The sequence below is a fragment of the Micromys minutus genome (genome assembly GCF_963924665.1).
Source record: "Micromys minutus genome assembly, chromosome: 24".
Lineage (NCBI taxonomy): Eukaryota > Metazoa > Chordata > Mammalia > Rodentia > Muridae > Micromys > Micromys minutus.
In genome coordinates this window covers 42213053-42230786 of record NC_137959.1, presented here as the reverse complement: position 1 = coordinate 42230786, position 17734 = coordinate 42213053, and positions in this window count along the sequence as shown.

Here is a 17734-nt window from a genome sequence, read left to right as displayed (position 1 = left end):
CAAGCATATCACCCCAGGGCTGACTTCCAGGTATGGGTAGGACCCATTTCTGCTGGGAGCCCTGACCTTCCCTGCCCCAGATCACATAAGGCCTATATTCCTGGGCCCTTGACTCTTGTCTCTGCCTCTGATCCTACCAGAACCAGTGCCCCCAGACATTTCCATCTTCCTGCTGTTTCTGATTCTATTCAATGAAACCTTGTGCAGCCGGCCGAGGAAACAGGCAGGCCTGCCAAACCCCTACTTCCCAGTGCACAGTCCTGGGAAATTTCCACAGGCCCCGCCCTCTCCCTCTCCTCCTCTCCCTCTTCTCAGGAAGACTCAAACTACTTGCAGCCCTAGGCCTCCTGCTGCCCATCAATCTTGTAGGATGTGCCTTTCTCTGGTTTGTTTTTTTTTTTTTTTCTATCAAACCTAGAGGCACTTGGGTGTCCTGCTGGGTGGGTGGGGTGACTTGACCCTGGCCCAGGACCATAGGGGTCAGCTTGGGAGACTAGCCTGTCACCCTGCCCTGGCTATAGCCCCCAGAACATCTGTTTTTGAGAGTGCAATGTGGTGACAACCCATTTGTCCCACTACCCAACATCAGCATGTCTGACTTCAGTTCCCTCGGAATGGAGCCATTTACAACAGGACTCAGAGCTGGATCCCTTGTGCACGGGGACAGATGTGTATTCAAAGGAGGGCTGCAGGGGAAGTCATGGAGTCTCTCAAACCTTCACCACAGGAGGACACCCAGGGTAGGAAGGGGAGAGAACCAGGCCCTGGCATCAAAGGAACCAGGTCTTGGATCTACATCCAAACCCGCCTGCCTCACTTTCCAGAAGATCTGACTGGTTCCAGTTACAGGTCTCTGGGGCAGCAGAGGGGCAGATAGGCATCTTCTGCTTGAAGCCGGGCTTTGAGGGCATGCCAAGGAGTGACTAATGCCTCTCTCAAGCAGTGATAAGCTTTTGTGACTTCAGACAGAGCCAGGCCTGCCTGTAAGAGGGCAGGTCAGCAGGGCCTGTAAGGTGGATAGCTCAACCATCCCTTCATCTATCTGTCTGGACATAAACCATACACATGTGCGTTGAAAGTCTGAGGCTCATAACTAACCCCTCCAGAACGGCTTGGGAAGGTAATTACATTCCACTTGCTCCTTGCTCAACTTCAGAGGGCCGACTCAAGGAGCATTGGGGGCAAGGAGGGGGAAGATGACTAAGGAGCAGCCAGACCTTCTGTCTGGGAATGCTCAGAGCAGCTGAGGAGTACCAGGCTGCCCAGAGAACAGATTGGCGCAGCTCTCTTGGACATCTTCTGCAGGTAAGGTGCAGGTGTTGCCTCTGTGCAGAGGCTGCCTCTGTGAGCTTTGTTCACCTGCCATCCCTGTGACAGCATCTTTGTGACACTTGTAGTGGTGAAGGTCAGTCCCTATCCAGACTGCTTTCCTACAGCCCAAATACTGCCAGCATTGAGGGTGCACTGCCACACAGCCACCAGAGGTCGTGGTTCAAAACTACATTGTCCCTGCCCTTGGAGGGCTGTGTAGCAGCAACACTGGCTTTCAGCAGGCATGGGACTCTTGCATACAATATCTGTTTGCCCACAGGACACCAGGTGTTCTTTAGGTTTTCCAAAAGGAGTCTCTCAAAACACCTCCAGTGAAGTCACATGGGCAGGTGTCATGTCCTCTGCTGGGCTGCCCCCAACCTGGAGAACACAGAACCTTCAGATATTTACTGTCTCAGCTACAGAGAGTGGGCAAGTTTGGGGGTGTTCCCAGGAGATGCCCCATTTTCTGTCTGAGGCAAGAATAGTGAGGTATGGGGCCCAGAAACCTGGGCTGAGGAAGGCTGCTGGGTACTGTGGTCTAGGGACAGCTGGAGTTGGTATAATACCAAGCTCATGTTGGGCACTCAGAGGTCAGAGAACAGAGCTTGCCAAGTACTGTACAGGTTCCTGTTCCTACCATGCCTGACACCGTGTCTGGAAAAGCACTGTTAAGCATTCTTTAAGAAGATAACTTTGATTTCTTGTTTTGATGTTTTGTTATTTTGAGACAGTCTCTTGTAGCTCTCATGTAGCTGAGACTGGCCCTGAACTCCTAACCTCCAGCCTCCATCTCCCAAGTGCTGCCAGTATGTACTTCCACCTGTGCTGGAAGTGGATAATACTGACTTACATAAAATATTTCTACTCATCTAAGAACTAATCACCTTATTACACCAACTGATCATTTAATATAACAAGGTAACAAACACAAATGGGTGATTGAAGGGTTTGGAGAAGGCTTCTCATGCACACTGTATTTTCCTCAAGACACGGGAAGCAGGGGCCTATCTGAAGCAATGGAGGAGAGGCAATGGGTCTGTACCTCCTCTGATAGGTGGTCTTGGGGTAGCATTTGAAGATGGCCAGGGAAGTCAGGAGATGAATAGTGATGTGAGAGGCTGGGGAAAGCTGTGTTGGGTGTACAGGACAGAGGGAAAGTTGTGCTGGGTATACAGGATGGAGGGATAGCTGTGCTGGGTATACAGGACAGAAGGATAGCTGTGCTGGGTATACAGGACAGAAGGATAGCTGTGCTGGGTATACAGGACAGAGTGCACCAAACTTGAGGGCCTTTAATTTTTTTCTTTTTTAAATGGAGGCTAAGAAGCCTGCCTTACTTCCATGCCTCCCAGTGAAAGGGGAAAATCTAGTTTTATGAGGCAGCCATTGTTGCCTCCCACCAGCCATTTTCTTCCTTTTTTTTTTCCTTTTCGGTTCTGTTTGTTGTTCTATGGACCTTAAGATGTTTACTGGTCAAGCTATAGCACTTGTGAGCATGGCAGCCAGGAACCGCTCCTGGCTAGCATCCCATTGCCACTGAGAGCTCACTTGGTTTTATTTAAATATAAAATGACAATAAAAGTACTTGCCATTTGTACCTTTCACTGTCTGCTCATTCCTTTATGGAGAATAATGGGATAAGAATCTGGTTGAAGACAGGACTTAGTCTACACTGACCTCAGTAACACTGGACAACTCAGAATTCTCTATCCCAACATCTCCATCTCAGTATCCGAACCTCAGTATCTCCATATCAGCTTCTCATTCTCAGTATCTCCATCTCAGCATCCTCATCTCAGCATCTGAACCTCAGCATCCCAACCTCAGCATCACTGGCTTCAGGCTGGGTACAGAGTGTCTCATTTTGGTGTCTGAAACCCAAGGCACTGGCAGGGACTCTGCCCTGAGCCCCCTATAGCTGACCACAGTGTCTAGCAGTTGTATCACGGGCGCTGGGCACCTGGGGTTTTTGACCTCTGCAATGAGTGTGTTACTTGCTCCGGATGCTTTTGAGGAAAACAATTACACCAAGGGTGGGCTCACTGGTGGAGCACATGTGTGGCATGTGTGAGCTCTGCGGTCCGAGTCTGAGGCACAGAAAGAAGGAAAAAAAAAAAGAAAGAAAGAAAAAGAAAAGCAGCTTCATAAGTTCACCCTGACAAGGGAGAGGAAAACACCTGGCTGCCTCAGTCAGCACGGCACAGGCTGACTCTGTGGCGTCGGTTTCCCCTCGGTAAATGTCACAGGAGCATACGTCTGGCCTGCTAGATGTGCTGCAGATGAAGGAGATGGCACGGTTCCACGCCCACGCCTGGCACAGAGGCCCTGTGGTGCACAGGTGGGCTTGGGGCCACCACAGCATCGCATTAGCCTCGTGCCTTTCTGGTCAGGTGGGTGAGGCAGAATCAAGACTGTGATGGAGACAAAGAAGCAGCCTGTGCCCAAGCTCAGCAGTTCCGGAAGGTCCCTCCCAGCCTCTGGATCGTAGCCTGGCCTCCTGCTTGCCTCCTGTTAATGAGAGCCGAGTGGCAGGTGGTGGATTGCTTACAGATGGCAAGGGGGCCAAAGGCAGCTAAGATGGGCCAGTGGGGCCAGGACCTCATTTAGACAGATGTGTGGGATGGTGTTGGATCCAGGCCACAGCTGAGTGAGCAGTGGGCAGGAAGCTGATCAGGGCTGTTCCAGGCTGGACAATGTCTTCCCAAGTGGAACCTGAATCCACTTGGTGAAGAAGATACAGTACTTGGAGAGAGGCCCAGGTCTCCAGCCAGTGGCTACGGGCTACACATAGCCTGACCCAAATAGAACCTCAGGAAAACAGGGCTGCAGCAATGCCAGGCCAGAGAAGCTTCCGGACCTTGTCCAGACCAGGAGGCAGAAGGACCCTGCTTCCTTTCTCTTCTTCCTTTCTGGTAACTGTATTAGTTGATTTAAAAAAAAAAAAATCTCTATGACCACAATGCCTGACAGAATCAAGGAAGAAATCGTTAGTTAGGCTCATGGGGGCTTCCATCCATCACATGAGAAGGCATGTGTTTTAGTCAGGGTTTCTATTCCTGCACAAAATATCATGACCAAGAAGCAAGTTGGGGAGGAAAGGGTTTATTCAGCTTACACTTCCATGTTGCTGTTCATCACCAGAGGAAGTCAGGACTGGACTCAAGCAGGTCAGGAAGCAGGAGCTGATGCAGAGGCCATGGAGGGATGTCACTGACTTGCTTCCCATGGCTTGCTCAGCCTGCTTTCTTATAGAACCCAGGTCTCCCAGCCCAGGGATGGCACCACCCACAATGGGCTGGACCCTCCCCCCTTGATCACTAGTTGAGAAAATGCCTCACAGCTGGATCTCATGGAGGCATTTTCTCAGCTGAGGTTCCTCTCTCTGTGGTAACTCCAGCTTGTGTCAAGTTGACACAAAACCAGCCAGCACAGCATGCTTGGATCATCGCTGTGGGAGAACACAGTGAGGCTCTTCACATCACACTGACCAGGAAGAGGAGGAGGCAGGAGGCCAGCAGGGTGGTGTGTTTTAAGTGGTATCCCCCCCCCCCACTTCCTCCAGGTACACTTACCTCTAAAAGCTCTACCACCTCCTCAAATTAGTGTCACTAGCTGGGGACCTAGCCCTCAGAACGTGGTGGAGACACATTTTAGGTTCAAACCAAACAGTAGCTTTATATTCTGATGTTGTGTGACTTCCTGAGGAAACGTGAACAAACACCCGTTCACCTCAGATATGGCATCAAAGTCCAGCGTGAGCTTTCCGGGGTCACTAGAACATGGGTGACTCAGGCAGCCCACTGTTCAGCTCACCACCAAAATGAATTCTGGGGTGGCATCGGGCCCTGAGCAACTTGAAGGCAGCTCCCCAGAAGAGTGTCCTCCAGAGACTGTGTCTTGCTCATATAAGCATGGGGCGGAGCCTTGGACATCTTGAAACTTTCTAAGCTTCTGTCATTGAGTCTTAGGAGCCTCTGCCCTCCCTGGAGGAAGGACCGGTTCCCTTCTGAGGAAAAGGCTACACAGATAAATTTCAAACTCACAGAAACCGAGTCTAACCGGCCAGTCGGCCTCACACACACTCACTGAAGGTTTAGATTGTGACTCTATCTCATCATCACCATTGTCCGCAGTCCTTCAACCACACACACACACACACACACACACACACACACACACACATACACACACACACACACACACACGTGTTCACACACATAGGTTTGTCACAAGCCACTTGACAGCAGGTCATAGCCACACATGCTTTTGCACACCGACACTTCTGTGAAGAGCTCCAAGAAGCGAGGCCCTCTCACAAACCCCAGCTTAAGGACCAACTGGGGGTCAACACTGCCACAGTCAGTTCCATTATCAAAGGCTTGTAGTGTAGCTCACACTCAGGCGTGAACAACTATCCCAATAGCCTAGAAAGCGGCCTCTTTTCCTAACATACTTGCAATCTCAAGAATGAAATTTTTGGTGGCAGCAAGTGACAGGTACTAATTCCATCAGTATTAACAGGGATGGCTTTGGCCAGGCATTGAAAAGACCCATCCATTCTATCATTCTCCTGGTGGGCTGGAGCTGTATGGAGAACCAAGACACACACCATACCGCTCAAGATTCCATCTGGACTATCCTGGGTCTCCCTTACAATTTCAGAATAGGTACCCAGGTACTCCAGGAGACTTAAATTCTACTTCAATGGCTTCTTCTCAACTTCACCAGTACAATCCTGATAAATCACTGACAGATTACGTCACTCAGCTAGAGGCACTGAAAAGGCTACTTGGAGTTATACAGTCAGGGTCAACTACTCAATTTCATTTTGGCATGAGGGGATAATCCTTTGAAATATTAATTGAATATTAAATGGATTCCCTCTTGAAAATTAATGGCTCTTTTGTGCCTTTGTATTGTGAATACTCAATGGGACCAATACACACACAGCTTATGATTGTATACAAATCCTTAGCAGCACGTGAAGACAGACTGGAGTTTGTATATATAAGCATTGTGAGTGTGTGTTCATGCACAGTAATCATTAAGTTACATGTATATTTGTGGAATGCTAATTTAAGCGATTAAATTATAAACTTTGTGTATTTATCAGATGGGTGAAAAGAGTAAACTTTTTCACATGCAGTGTTGCTGGATGACTAGCTTTTCTTACAACACTCTTGGACTTACAAGTTTCTGCTCAATATATTTGCTACTGGTGATGAAGACAACATATCACTTGTAGAGACCTATTTTTGTATAACGGTTCAAGTTTTGAACTTTATGGGTATTTTGTCAAGTATTGGAATAAAAATGACCTCACCATTTAGAAAAATAAATAACGTGGCTCTCGCCTTCTCTATTCTGAAATGTTTTTAAAAATATTTATTTTATTTATTTCATATATATACACCATTGCTGTCTTCAGCCACATCAGAAGAGAGCATCTGATCCATTACAGATGGTTGTGAGCCACCATGTGGTTGCTGGGAATTGAACTCAGGACCTCTGGAAGAGCAGTCAGTGCTCTTAACCTCTGAGCCATCTCTCCAGCCCTGTTCTTAAATGTTTTAAGTTTTCACACTTATTTATGTATGTGTGTGTGTGTCTGTGTGGTCATGCTTCTGGAAGTCAAGGGCAGTTTTTGGAAGTCATTCAGTTCCCCCAGTCCACTATGCAAGTCATGGAAATTGAACTCACATCTTCCTGCTTGGACATCAGGCTTGGTTACAAGCACCTTACCTGCTAAGCAATCTCACTGGTCCATCTATTGTGTCCTCACCTTGGCTTTGGGATACTGATCTCTGAGTGTTCGGACAAGGTATTCTGCAGTCTCTCCTCAGAATGAGATGTCTCAATGCCCTGAGCATTTTTTTTCCTTTTTTATTTTCTTTCTTGTCTTTTGAGACAGGGTTTCTCTGCACTACCCTGACTGTCCTGAAACTCACTATGTAGACCAAGCAAACCTCAAATCAGAGGTCTTCCTGCTTCTGTCTTCCAAGTGCTCATATTAAAAGCATGCATCACCATGCCTAGCTTTCAAGGTGAGCTCTGATTTAAGTATTCAAACAAGGCCAGCACAGAGAGTCATGGGGTCCTCCTAGGGCATCTTATGAGGCAGCATATAGTAGGGATTTGTCCTAGTACCTGTTATCAGTGTGGTCACTGATAGAGCCTGGATCAGCCAGGTCTGTCTGCTGATGAGTTCCAACTCCCCTCTTTGTAAATAAGAAATATTGATGGGAAGACACTTTGAGTCGGGCTGAGTGGTTGAGATGGCTCAGTAGTTAAGAGCACTGACTGCTCTTCCAGAGGTCCTGAGTTCAATTCCCAGCAACCACATGGTGGCTCACAATCATCTGTAATGAGCTCTGATGCCTCAGGAACTCCCAAACCCTTAGCCTACTTCTCTCTTCCATGGTGGGAGATGAATAGGCTCTCTTTGCTGCCTGAGTGCACTTGACTACCACCTGCCTTTATGACCACTGGCTTGACTGTACAGCTCGACTTTATTATCCATGTAAAGTGATGGGACTCTGGGGATGGGGATGTTGTTGGAGCCACATACTACTGGGTGTGCAGTAAAGTCACATGAGGTCCACTAGAATGGGAACTTAGGGACCCAACCATCCAGGATTTCCTTAAGAGAGCTGAGGTGGGGAGTAGGGACACGACCCTAGAAGGCTGGGTTGGCAACTCTGACAGGGAAGGTTGTGAGGCCTAAGATGACAGAACGCCCACGAACACAGGAGGGACCCTAAGAACCGTGAGACAATCAGGTGATGCTCTCTGCCCCGGCATGATGCTGACTGTGAGCCAGCAGTTCTTGTGAGCACAGAGTAGGTTCACAAGCCCCAGTCAACAGCCTTGAAAGCCAGGTCTGGGGATTCTGCACAAGAGGAAAAAAATGTCGAAATAAACAAACGTAAGGAAAAATGTTTTCCAGAGGGCTGGAAGCAATTTGGGGGTTAAGCCCAGCCAGCCTCTCTAACGTTATTCTATATGATTTATTTCCTGCGAGCACATTTGAGAGACATAGGGTCAACATTTCCACGCACTCTGGAAAGGCCCCGATTTCCCATTTCGAGGTCACCAGCACCCAGCCCGGCCCAAAACAACAACAACTGGTTCTCATTTTGGAAAAACAAAACCAACAAGAAGACAGACATTCCTGAATGAGTCACCAGGACACCTCTGTCCTCCATGAGAGAGCTGGTTAGTACGAGGCCTGCTGTGAATACTTGGGACACTGACTCAACCTCTCTGAGCTTTGCCATTCTCTATCTGTGGGAATGGTAGTCTGCTCACCTCACAAGGTGTCGGCTGAGGTTGGGCTCCACACATCATAAGCACCGATCATCCTTCAACTGAACTGGAGACTGCAGGGCAGGACACACGCAGGAGACTGGGGTGGATAATTACAGAGGAACCTCGGACAGAGAGGGCGCCAGGCATGCCATCCCCACACTAGGGTAGAAGTAAGAGGCTCAGGAGTTGAAGGCCATCTCCAGCTACATAGTGGGTTCAAGGCTAGCCTGTGCTACATGAGACTATCTGGAAATGGGGGGGGGGGGCTTCATATAATCGAGGGTTCTGTCAGCTATGAATGAGGTCGATTCAGAAGACTCTTTCCATCTGAAAACTGAACCTCTCTTCCTTGGGGAGAAAATGGCTTTGGGGCTGGAGATGAAGGTCAGAGCAGCCCATAAGGTGTTTTTCATGCAAGTCTGAGGATCTAAGTTGGGTCCCCAGTGCTCAAACAGACATGGTGGCCTGCATCTAAAATCCTGGTAGTGGGGAGCCAGAGGCAGAAGGGTCCCTGGGGCTGGCAGCCAGCCTGGTTGGCAAGTGTCAGGCTAGTGAAATAATGCCTCTCCAAAAGGGGTGGTGGTGGTGACAGTGTCTGTAGATCGACCCCTAAGGTTGATCTCTGGCCTCCGCACACAGGTACACATGTGTGCACACACATACACAGATTGGGGGTGCATTTTGTTCTCACAGACCGTCCTGTTTTTCCCCACTTCCCAGATGTCTTTTGATAGTTCTAGGAAGTGATAGACCAAAGAACCTTCTGTGAGTCAGGGCTGCAGCAGGGTGAGATGCAGGCACAGGAAATGGGGTTTCTGGAAGGTAAGCCCACCTTCAGCCTTCTCTCAGCCAAGTGCTGAGAGAGCAGGTTAACCTGAGGCAGACAGACAGCCACATGTCTCCCAGTAGCCAGGGTGGTCTGTGAGTCTCACATGTGGCAGTAAGATGGTGCCATCTGCCTTGTACCCTTCAATGACCTTGGGACTCAAATGCCAGTGGTACCCTGAGCTTGGCATGGAGCCACCAAGGGACAGGCCAGCTGGCCAGGGAAGTCCACACTGACCTGAGTCTGGCTGGTTGAGCTCTGGTTCCTGCCAGATCCGAACTCAGGGCCGGGTGCTGGGCCGTCCTGGTAAGTCCATTACGTTGTCAGGGCACTGTGGCAACGAGAGGAGAGAGATCGGAGCTCGAGGCCAAGAGAGTGATTTGAGGTCAGTATCGACAGAGCCAAGCAAAGCCATTGGGGCAAGTGCAGGCGAGAATCAGCGCCCAGGATCAGCGCGTGGGTTCCAAACCAAGCAAGGCCAGACCAAGCCAGGATAGGCAGGCAGGCAGAGCCAGCACCAAGATGCTGACCAGGCTTTGAAAGGGTCTGGCATTGGGCATGGAATGGGCACAGGCCAGGGCTTCCCAGCAGTACACCTGAGGACACAGCTGCTCACTCTGGCCATGACCTTGGCTGGAGGGGACGGGGGCCAGGGCGGAACAGCAGACTGAGCTAAGTGTTGGGGAGGTGCCTAGGCTGTCACTGGGTTGCTCTAACTCAAAGTCGGGATTGAGCACAGGCTTAGATAGAGCTCAGGACAGGGACCCTCCAGTATCCCAGCCACTTCCCTGAGGAGCCAGGGAGCTCAATAGGGTAGCAATCTGAGTTCCCAGAAGCAGAGCCTGAAGCAAGGATCCTGGTACAGACAGGTCAGGGGATGGACAAGTTTTTTTCAGGAAACTCAGGTCACCCTGGGGGTGGGGAGCAAGCGGAGCAGGTGCCTGAGTGTGAAGTGACCAGGTGGCTGGGGTCTTGCTAGAGCACGGACTCTGGCATGGAAGGCTTGAGCTGACAAGAAGCTTTCCTATTGGCCATAAGCTCCCAGGGGGACTGATAAGCACAAAGCCTAAGCGACAGCTCCAGCTATTTCCACAGGACCAGGCAGGATTCAAGGCAGAGAGTCCTGGAGCCACGTGTCCGAGTTACGATACAATATTGGTTCAAGCGGCAGAGGGAGAGACACCCTAACAAACTTTTGAGCAAGACAGGTGCCAGGCAGGGCTGCCTGTCTGGCTTTTGCTCGGGACTTTTATCTTTGGACCCAGAGTAGTTGTTATAGCTCCTGCCGAGGCATTCTGCCGAGGAAGAATTACAATAGAGCGGATGACAAACAGGACCCTTAGGGCCCTAGTCAACATGAGTGCTGGCCAGGTTGCCCTCACTGTGTCCTTCCTGGTGGGCTCTGGGGATCAGCCACAGCCTGGGCATAGCTCTCCTTTCCTGGTGGCTATGGGTTTATCCAACTTGGGTGGACCAGCTCTGACTCACAAGTTCCCTGCTCCCCTTAACCTCTCTAACACTTCAAATTCTGACTGTCTTGTGCCCTTCTCTTCCTCCAGTCAAGGTACCATTCCTTATCCCCTGGCTGGTGGGCTCTGCCTAGAGGCTTAATCCCTGATCAATAGGCTTAAATCTAGACAAGCCTGGGGCTTGTCTTCTAGGTAATTCTAGACTGTTGACTGTCAATATTAACCATCCTAGTGGCTGAGGAAAATCCCCCAATTCGATTGATGGCTCAGCTCTGTTCTGCTGGGCTTCAAGGGCCCAACTCTGCCTGCCCTGGATAGTTCATCTGTATCACACTGCCTGAGTCATATCTGGCTTCTTACTGCACAGGGTCTTTGAGAGTCATCTGCAATGGTAGCTTGTGCCAGACTGCCTTCCTTTGTTATAGACAGCATAATATTCCACATTTGATTATAGCTGTCCACTTGGCTTTTGTGTCTCGGGCTGTGAGTCTCCTTGTGCAAGCTCTTTTGTGAACACAAGTTTCCATTTCTCATGGGTGGATACTGACAGAGAAGTTTGCCAAATGCACAACCCCCAGATTTTCACAACTCCTGTGAAATCAACCTGCTCCTTAAGCAAATGTCTGATATATTGGTGACCGTGGGGTAGGTCTACGCCCTCTCTACCTGGAGCAGGATCCCTTGGAGGGGTGGTCATGAGCCACCCAATGTGGGTGCTGGGAACCAAATTTGTATCCTCTGCAAGAACAGCAAGTGGTCTTAACCATTGAGCCATCTCTCCAGCCCACAACCAGGAATGTTTGTTTGGTTCTCTCTTTGTCTGTCTATCTCTGCTTTTCTGTCTTTCTGTCTGTTTGTCTATCTATCTATCTATCTATCTATCTATCTATCTATGTTTCTTTGTGTGTGTTTATATGCATGTATTTGTGTGTGTGTATATGCATGTGTGTGCACAGACACATATGTGGCAGCCTTGGGCGTTAGCCCTCACCTCCTACCTTGTTTGAGACAAGTCTATTGTTGAGATTGTGTATAGCAGTCTGGCTAGCTGACCTATGGGCTTCAGGTACTCCTGTCTCCATTTCCACCTTAGTATAGGACTTGCTGGAAGTATAGGTCTACTCCTCAACAGTTCAGCTCAAAGAGCTAGCTACACAGAGGTTGCTGTGTTTCACTGTCAGCACAGGTTTCATTTGTGCCCCTTTTCTGCACCTATACACCTGGGCTGCAAGTGATTCTTGGGGGTAGAGAGGGATGGGGGCAGAGAAAGCTAAGAGCCCTGTGTCTTAGTTTGGGTCACTGTGGCCATAATGAAACACCATGACCAACAGCTATTCAGGGAGGAAAAGGTTTATTTGGCTTACAACTTCCATACCACTGTTCATCACAGGAGGAAGTCAGGACAGGAACTCAAGCCGGGCAGGATCCTGGAGGCAGGAGCTGATGCAGAGGCCATGGAGGGATGCTGCTTGCTGGCTTGCTCCACATGGCTTGCTCAGTCTGCTTTCTTATAGGACCCAGGACCACCAGTGCAGGGACAGCACCACCCGTCATGGCCTAGGCCATCCTCATCAATCTCTAATTAAGAACATGCTTTCTAGGCTCGGCTGCAGCCCAATCTTATGGAGGCATTTTCTCAATCAGGGTTCCCTCCTGTCAGGTGACTCTAAGCCTGGTTAAAATCAGCACAGTTGACACCTTGTCAGCTTGACATATAACACTTTTTAAGACATACAACCCTTCTTTTGGTTCATCCCCAAGATCTCAGATTAATAAATATCAGAAGTTTAAAACATATTACAAACTTAAAAGTTCTATAGTCCTTACCAATTTGAACACTTCCAAAAGTTTAGTCTCTGTAAAAATCCAAAGTGTCTTTTAAAAATGTAGAGTTTCTCAGGGCTGGAGAGATGGCTTAGAAGTTAAGAGCACTGGCTGTTCTAGTGGTCCTGAGTTCAATTCCCAACAACCACATGGTGGCTCATAAAAATCTATAATGAGATCTGGTGCCCTCTTCTGGTGTGCAGGCATACATGAAGGCAGAATACTGTATACATAATAAATAGTTTTTTAAAAAAATTTTAAGTTTCTTAACTGAGGGCTCTTGTAAAATTCGAAATATTAATGCTTTCTTATTTCAAGAGGGAAGAACTAGGCATAGTCACAATCAAAAGAAAGCAAAATGAAACTTCAACAATGTAAATAACTCAACATCCAGTATCTGGGATTCCTGGGACTCCTCCAAAGAGTTCGGTCATTTCTCCGCCCTCTGCATCACACATAGCCTGTCTTCTAGGCTCTGGCTGGCTCTACACCACTGCTGCTGCTGTTGCTCTTGGTGGTCATCCCATGATATTGGCATCTCGGAAATACTAGGGTCTTCTGCAGCAATGGGTCTGCACTTCTGCAATAGTCTCTCATGGATTTTCTTCATAGTGCAAAGCCTCAGCTTTTCCCCATGACCCCTTCTGTCCTGGGGCTCCAGCTGCACCTTCACCAAATGGCCTCTCACAGTGCCAAACCTCAGCATCTCTCCATGATCTCTTCCTGGCTTCAAACCAGTACCAGCTGGGTGGCTCTTACACATTACCAAGTCCAGCTGCCAACATGAGGTACAACTTTGGCCACCTCTGGACCACATCTCCTGTGTTCTGACCCTGAGGAAACACTTCCCAGAAGATCTCATCCCAGTGATGCTGGTCTCTTGTTAGTCACAGCTGATCCTTCAGCACCAGTGGACCGGAACCACAGGCTCTTCACACAAATGGCCCCACAGAGCCTTTGCTTCCCTCTGCAACCTCACAAGCCAGAAAGGACTCGTGTCTGCATTATTCCTAACACACTAGTCCGCCAAGCTCCCACAGAACGGCTCACTGAGCTCTCAACACTCAACGGCTTTTCTAGCCCAAACTTTCAAAGCCCATCCACAATCCTCATCGAAACAACATGATTGGTTCTATCAAAGCAATAGCCCACTCTCCTGCTATCTTAGTTTGGGTCACTGTCCCTAGGATGAAATGCCATGACCAAAAGCAAATTAGGGAGAAAGGGTTTATTTGGCTTACACCACTTCTATAGTCCACCCCTGAAGGAATCAAGGCAGGAACTCAATCAGGGCGGCAACCTGGAGGCAGTAACTGATGCAGAGGCCATGGAGGGATGCTGCTTACTGCATTGCTCCCCATGGCTTGCTCTTTCTATACAAAGCAAGACCACCAGCCCAGGGGTGACCTCATCCACAATGGGCTGGGCCCTCCCCCACCTGCCATCAATAACTAATTAAGAAAATGTCCCATAGGCTTGTCTACAACCCAGCCTTATGGAAGTATTTTCTCAGCTGAGGCTCCCTCCTTCCTGATGACTTTACCTTGGATCAAGTTAACATAAAATCGGCCAGCACACCCTGTCTTTGAAAACTGAGAGTGCTGCTTCCTTGAGCTCTTCTTCCCTGGTGTTCTACTTGTCATGAGCTGCGAGGAGGAAGAGGGAGCTGGCACAGCAGGAGGCATCTTCTGCCCTCTCTGTCGGTTCTTGTGTACTGTCCTGGATGCTCTGTGCCTCCTAGCCCTGGGCATCTAGACATAGACTCTATTGAGAAGGTGTGAGACCCTCAAAGCTAACTGTTCCTAAGTTCTGAATCTCACAGCCGGGTGTTCATATTCGGTTTTTATTGGGGGGGGCTGATGTACTGTCAGCCCTTTGCACTTTAGTGAGAGAGTGAGAGAGAGAGAGAAAGAGAGAGAGAGAGAGAGAGAGAGAGAGAGAGAGAGAGAGAGAGAGAGAGAGAGCTCAGAAATCTTTGATTCTCTTCTTCCCAGGGAGACTACCATTTTAATCCCAAGTTCATACCCAGAGGACAGGAAAGCTCTGTCCTCGCCTACCTTGTAGAGATGGGGAGGGTCTTCCCAAAAACTTTGAAGAGCAATGGTCAAATCTCTTGGACCCTTGTCAATATTTTAGGTTCTTGCTCTACCTTTAGGTATTTCTGGATGTTTGTTTGTTTGTCTTGTTTTTGATGCAAGGGATCAAATTTGGGGCCTCGTACATGCTGGGCAGGTGCCCCTCTCCAGTTGTGACTTCCATATAAATGATGTCCCCATATAGGAGCTTCCATAAACTTTTTAAGTGACTGCCTCACTGGAGTCTGGGAGCCCTGTGGCTCATGGCCACAGTGGTGATGGTGGCTTAGGTCCCAGGACTTATACTCAGTCAGAGGAAGGGACAAGAGAGCCATTGTTTGGGCTGCACAGGGGTCACCCACACACCTTCCCCTGAGGCTGATGGGCAGCTGGTGGAGGCTGTGGCCCAGATGCTGGGGTCATCTTGGGTCTCTTTTTGGGCTCTGTGGCTTTTACAAGGGGCCACAAAGATACAAAGACTATTGTGGGGTTGGGCTAGGTCCACCTTCAGCATGCTTGATCATCTTTGACAGCTGGTCCATGTCCTCAGGAAGTAGCCAACATTCACATCCCCAGAGCAGCTGGTGGGGTGGATCTCAAAGCCATCTGGAAGTTTCCAGGCCTCAAGGAACACTTACATAACTGTTTGAAGGGGGAAGTTTGGAGTTTGGAAGATGGTCAGTTTAGGGGCCAAGGGCAGACCGAGAACTCTGCTTCCTGGTTAGGGTAGGACTGGTCCAGCCTTACAAGTCTTTGCAGGATCTCAAAGGTCAGGAGCACAGAAGCAGAAACCTTGTGTCTTAAATGAGTGTGTGGTACATCTGTGGACTGACCAGGTTTAAGGCTTTTGGGCCAAGGTTTCCATGCAGAGAGGCTGCTCAGGGAGCAAGGCTGGGGTACTGCATAGGGACCCTGGAATCACCTCTGCTCCTGTTTCCCAGAAGCTGCTGCTGCTGGCCTGTATTGATAATTACTACATATCTGTGACCCTGGGCAACTTTACCGAGACCATCTTAGATACCGTCTTCGTCACTGTTTTGCTGCTGAAACCAAAGCAACTCTTCGAAAAGAAAGCATTTAACTGGGGGGTGGCTTACTGTTTCCGAGGGTTACTTCATCATCCTCCTGGCAGGGAGCGTGGTGGGAGCATGGCAAGAAGACATGGTGCTGGAGAATTAGCTGAAAGCCATACCCTGATCCACAGGCAGAGACAGGGGTACTGGGCCTGGCATGGGCTTTTGAAACCTCAAAACCCACCTCCAGTGATACACTCCCTTCAATAAGGCCACACCTCCTAATCCTGCTAATCCTTTCAGAGTTCCTGGGCGTAGTGACTAAACTTTCCAATGTATGAGCCTATGAGGGACATTCTCATTCAAACCGTCACATTGAGACCAGCAGCTACCTGAACTCTGTCCTCTGGAAAAGCCCCATATCCACCGAGTCTCCCTTTTAGAAACTCACAAGCCATCTTGTGGAAACCCACACCAGGGTATCCACTCAGAGTATCCAGGCTCCAGCTGTGGCTACCATAGAACAAGGTTTTTTGTTTTGTTTTTTTTTTAATTTAATCAATTAATTTATCACAGGCTCTTGCAATGTAGACCAGCCTGGCTTCAAATTCACAGAGGTCCTCCTACCTCCACCTCCTAAATTCTGAGATTAAAGGTATGTGCCGCCATGTCTGGCCACAGAAGATTTTTGTTTCACAGAGGGTTCTTATACAACAACAACAACAACAAAGAACTAGAATGATCTGCTTTTGTAAAAAGGCCACTGTTTTGCAGTCATGGCAAGATGTCTCAGGGAAGAGACAACAGAAGCTAAACCATGAGCTATGGTTTTCTAGAGAGCAGGATGCCCACCCTCAAGCTTTCTCTGTACAATGGATCTATTCCTTTATCGGTTTGTTTCCTTTTACTTCATTTTGCTCTTTTGAGGTAGGGTCTCGTATTCCACAGGCTGGCCTCAAACTCACTGTGTGACCCACACTGGCAGAAGTTCCAGGCCAGCCTGAGCTACATGGCAAGTTGGAGGCCAGCCTGAGCTACAAAGTGAGTGACTGTCAAAATAAGAACAAAACAAGAAACAGAGTCTCCCATCTGGGATTTCTTAACAAGTGAGCAGAGCAGATGCACACTGGGCCTCCACTGTGACACACAGGAAGGACAGAGTGTTCCTCCCATGATGCTCCTGTCCAGCGTCCACACCCCGTGTCTTACTGTGAGTTCACACTGCAGTCTTGCTGAAGGCACATTCTACAGGCCATCTGCCAGTGTTCTGTACACATCAAAAGCATGAACAGAGAAGACAAGCACGCTTTTCCAGATGCGAAGATGCCCAAGACACGTGAGGCACGCAGGGCTCTCTGCAGAGACCTGCCATTGAGGCCACAACTGTGACAAATGTGCTGTAGAAAGCTTCGAGGGAGAAGAGGAGCCACAAGGTGGACTCCAACCCAGGCCCAGGCTCCTCTAGCTGCAGTCTGTCCTCTGGTGGGGATGGTGACTTTCATGTGATGGTTCTGCTCATTAGAACTTTCTTTCCAGTGCTTGGTGAACTCTCCCTGGGATACACACCCACCGGAAACTGCCACTCACAGGAGAATGATGCTTCTCCCTGTGTGTGACAGTTGTTGTCACACCTGCCATGTGCTCAGTGATGCTTACGTCAACCTCATTTTACCCATAACCACACCAGACCATTGACAACAAGACACTGTTGTTGCTGCCTCTGACTGGCAAGGTGACATGTGCTCCAGTACTTGCCCAGTGTCCCACAGTGAGCAAAGAGGAATGTCAGACCTGCAAAGTGGGGCATATGGGTTTCAGCTCCTCACCAGTACCTCAGGCAAGTCTTTCCCAGACTGCAGAGGTGACCATCAATGCCTTCTGCCCTCCTTCTCTGACCTCTGATTC